This window comes from Sinocyclocheilus grahami, unplaced genomic scaffold (genome assembly GCF_001515645.1).
Source record: "Sinocyclocheilus grahami isolate Dianchi unplaced genomic scaffold, SAMN03320097.WGS_v1.1 scaffold1331.1, whole genome shotgun sequence".
NCBI lineage: Eukaryota > Metazoa > Chordata > Actinopteri > Cypriniformes > Cyprinidae > Sinocyclocheilus > Sinocyclocheilus grahami.
Window position 1 is genome coordinate 83,613 of NW_015506510.1, and position 4,352 is coordinate 87,964.

Sequence of the window (4,352 nt, forward strand, 5' to 3'; positions counted from 1 at the left end):
TGTAGAGTAGCGCTTGTTGTTTGTCATTTCTCCGATCACAAATGCAGACAGAGTTTTATGTTTATGCGGTGCGATGCTATGCGATGCAACGCAATGTGTAAAAGACAGTATAAGTCATTATAATCAGTAATTATGTCCCCACTGGATGCAACGAATGCCTCGTTTATAATGGGTTTTCATGTTTCTGTCTCGTCGCTCCGGCCTGATGGCATCACAGTATGGTGAGGGGCATAACGCACTGGATAGCTGGCAAATCAGAGCACACCTCGCTTTTCAGACCGATGAGCTTTGTAAAAATCGACGTGTTTCAGAAAGGCGGGGCATAGAGGAGACACAATAATGTACAGTATGTGGAAAATAATGTGTTTTTGAACTTTAAACCGCATAAACACATTTCATTACACCAAATACACAAAATACTGTTCTTTTTAGCAGCATCATATGACCCCTTTAATATTAGAATTGATTAGATATTAGATGATACCTCATATTAATTAGATGACATTAGATGATATTAATATTCTGTGTTGTTAATGCCACCTATAGAAATTTGTATTCAATTTATGTTACTATCTTTAATAAATTACTATTTATTTTTTGACCCATGATGAAGAAAAGTGTTATTTTAGTTTTATATATATATATATATATATATATATATATATATATAGTATTTACAAAAAAATTTAATTAGCTTTTATTTAATATTTTCAGTTTTCATTAAAACATTTTATTTAATTGTATTTAATTATTTTTTTTATCTGCTTTTTTTAATGTTTATTTTATGTTATTTTTTATGTTTATTTTAATGTATATTTATTTCAGTTTTATATTTCTTTTCAGTAATTTTAGTACTTTAACTTATTTTTATTGCTTATTTTCATAAGCTTTTTTTTTTGTTTAAATTTTTTATCTAATATGAATATTTTAGTTTATTTCAGCTTTTTCTTATTAACAAAATGGTTTTTACTTTTAGTTAACAAAAACAACACTGATAAAGACCAACACTTCATTTCCAGAATCATTTAATTGACCCGAATAAATTTCAAAACTGAGTCAAACATTTAAATAAATACATACATACATACATAATCAACAGAATGTTTGGATTTTTGGACTGCTTTTGATCTGTTATGTTAATTGTTTAGACTGTATAGAACTTGGCTTAGAGAAATGTGTAATAAAAAATGAAAAACAAGTCCAGAAAGTGAAGCGTCTCAGCATTAAGACTCTAAATGTGGGCCTTTTAGACTGTTTGTGTGAGGCATTGGGCGTCTGATGCTGTTTAACCAGCTGTCAGGGTGGTATGTATACAGACACAGAGCTCCCAGAGGATAATGGGTAATGCTGCCCTGTTAGTTTGTTCCCACAGTGCCCTGTTTTGTGCGTGCAGAGACCCAGTTCACCCCATTCGCCCCGTCAATGTTTACTTCACTTTCTTTCACTCAGCCAGAGAGTATTATTATTATCCACCATTATTTCCATGTCGCTCAGGTCTGCATGCCACAGGCCATCCCGGTTTTCGTCACTGACTCCGTCACCCGTTTGGGATGTTTACTTTTTGCCTTACCAGAAATGCTGTCCTGTTTTGTTTGTCTCAGATGGTTGCTGATCTAGCTTTGATCTCACATCAACGCAGGGTGAAAAAACGGGACCAGTCGGGTTTATGAATGTTAAAAAACAACGCAAGATCCCTCACATCCAGCCTCCTACCATCAACCCATCAACCCTCACGGACAAACTCTTCCTGTAGCAGCGCATGTCCCACCCAGCCATTGCCATCTGAGACACCACTTTCCAGACCCTAAACATCTGTCAGATTTCAAGCGTCTCGTACTGCAAACTGAGCATCCAGCATCTACTCCAGAAGCAGAATTCAAAGACCAGTTCTCATCCACTTCTCAACACCTCAGACAGACTTTTTCCAAAAATCCTGCCTGACCTCCACCACATCAAAGACATTCCATGACGGACTGAACCATGTTTTCTCAAAACTTTTTATCTCAAATTCATACGGTATTTTTTGGGTGGATTCCAAAAGGATGGTTCACATAATAACAACTGGGCGGTGGGAATTTTCTAAAGTGTCAATATGTTGTTGTTGTTTAATTTTTTTAAAGCTTAATTTAATATTTTTTGTTGTTGTTGCAATTGGTTGATTATCTGTCACAATCTGAAGAATCACAATCTGAAACACTTAAAGGGGACGTTCACCCAAAATTCAAATTCCTCATTTAGTGATGCAAAGCTATATCTTAGCATTTTCTTTTCTCAATGGAACAAAAAATTCTAAGTTTAGCAGAATATTCACGCTGCTCTTTTCCATTCTTTTTCAAGAAATTTGAAGACTTATATTTAGGGAAAGTTCACCCAAAATTGAAAAATCTGTCATCGTTTACTCAATGTCGTTCCAAACCAGTATGACTTACTTTTTGATAGATATTTTGAGAAGACATTTTTTGATAATCAGTAGTCACTGAAACTGTTTGATTACCGACATTCTTCAAAATATCTTCTTTTGTGTTCCATGCATCATACAGGTTTGGAATGACATGGTGGTGAGAAATTGAGGATTTTATTTTATTTTTATCTTTTGGTGAACTATCCCTTTAAGTAGTTGTCATTCTCTAATTTCTTTTCTGGCCACTTGCATTCAAATTTGACAGGTTTAAAGTTGTAAAGTTGCAATGTTTGAACATGCAAATAACATTTAAGTATTGCTGAGGAGGGGAAAATTTCAGTGATTACATTTCAATTGTTCCTTACACAAAACTATCATATGACTATATAGGACTTAGGTTTATGGTGCATGAGGCACATGACTGCTTTTTCACACTTTTATGGTGTTCATTTTTTGGAACTAAACAGTCCCGGGCCCCTTTCGCTTTCATTGTATGGAAAAGAGCAGCCATGAACATTGTGCTAAACATCTGAATTCCTCAGAAGAAAGAAAAGTTTGGAAAGTACATGGAGAATAAATTACAGGATTTTCATTTTTGGGTGAACTGTTCCCAATCCAGAATACATCATGTTGTAAAGTCCCATATTTTATGTTCCTCTTAAATGTGAAAGTATTATTTTGTTCTCATGTGATGTAAAATAATGTGTTATTTTCATTCAGAATGCTGGAGCAATTTCAGATGTTCTCTCGTGTTTTAAAGTTACATTACTTGGCATATTTGTTGAAGGCTTGAATCATTTTTCTTTTGTTTTGTTGGTAATGTTGTCCTGTGTCATCGTGGATTGGGGGTCCAATGAAGATGGGGTGAAACTACACTCTATGATATTTCTATTTATTTTCATCAGTTTTGTTTCTCGTTTGTGTGTACTTTGCATTTTAGATGCCCTGCTCTCTTAAATTCAGCTTTGATGTTTTGTATTAGATCCAGAATCCCAAACACCAGCTCCCGCCAGTTTTTAAATGGGATTTGCAGGGATAACTCTGCTCATTTTCAGTATATTTCTACTTTTCTACTAGAGGGGGCAGTATGTTCTTACCCATGAGGTCTATACCAGATCTGCAAAGCCTTCAAAACGAGCATCCACACACAACCTGAAGTGGTTTTAGATGAATTGGAATCAATTAGCCATGAACGGAGCTAATTAGCAATTATAGTAATTAATTGTGAAAGCAATCAGACAGATTCTACAGCAAATTAAAATGAGTCTCAGTCATTCATTGAGACATTCAAATGACTTTAAAGGTCAAGACTGACAATTCAGGTGCGGTAATTCAATTCTAGAAAATCAAAGTGGGAAATTGAGGATTTTATATTGTGCATCAACACTGCCGATTGCGTAAAGCGTACTGCCCCACGTCAAACTGACGAGTCCAGCACGTCCTGTTTTTAAATGTCTTTTACAATGTTAAGCTTTTATAATAGTTCAAATAGTATCCTGTACAGCGACCGAGGTGTTGTAGTTCGTTCAGTGTGTTGTTTTCTTCATTGTGGCACTCCTTTCCTATGCTAGTCTGGGGTGAGGAAAAGAAAAGAGTCGTACGTTTTTCCTCAGAGGTTCTTTTTCTTCTCATCGCACCCCTCTTTCTTTTGCCATCACTGAAAAAAATGTACAATATAGCACCATGCACTGAATAAACTCCAACTTAGACACATTCTTCACACAGTTTCATGAGTGTTTGTTATTCACGACTTTCTTAATACACGTTGTCTTATGAGTGTTTACTTTGTGCATGTTATTACATTCATAATGTTCTTTCTGGTTGACATCAGTCCTTATTATTAAACTCCTCGCCTCTAGCCAACACCCATTTTACACAATCCAGTCAATTCCCAACAGATAAAAAGTTCCCCGTTAACACCCTGTTTCACGGAAACAAGTCATATTACAGA

At 35.3% G+C, this 4,352-nt stretch overlaps 1 protein-coding gene across 5 annotated transcripts in view; it reads left to right on the plus strand.

Annotated features, from left to right (window-relative positions):
- LOC107569307 (protein 4.1-like) overlaps window positions 1–4,121 on the plus strand; it is a 76,546-nt gene extending 72,425 nt beyond the window's left edge. For all 5 annotated transcript variants that reach the window (XM_016255369.1, XM_016255365.1, XM_016255366.1 and 2 more), the window contains one exon: window positions 1,602–4,121. The gene's annotated coding sequence lies outside the window, so the exon portion shown is untranslated. The remainder of the gene's footprint in view (window positions 1–1,601) is intronic.
- The last annotated feature ends 231 nt before the right edge of the window (window positions 4,122–4,352 follow it).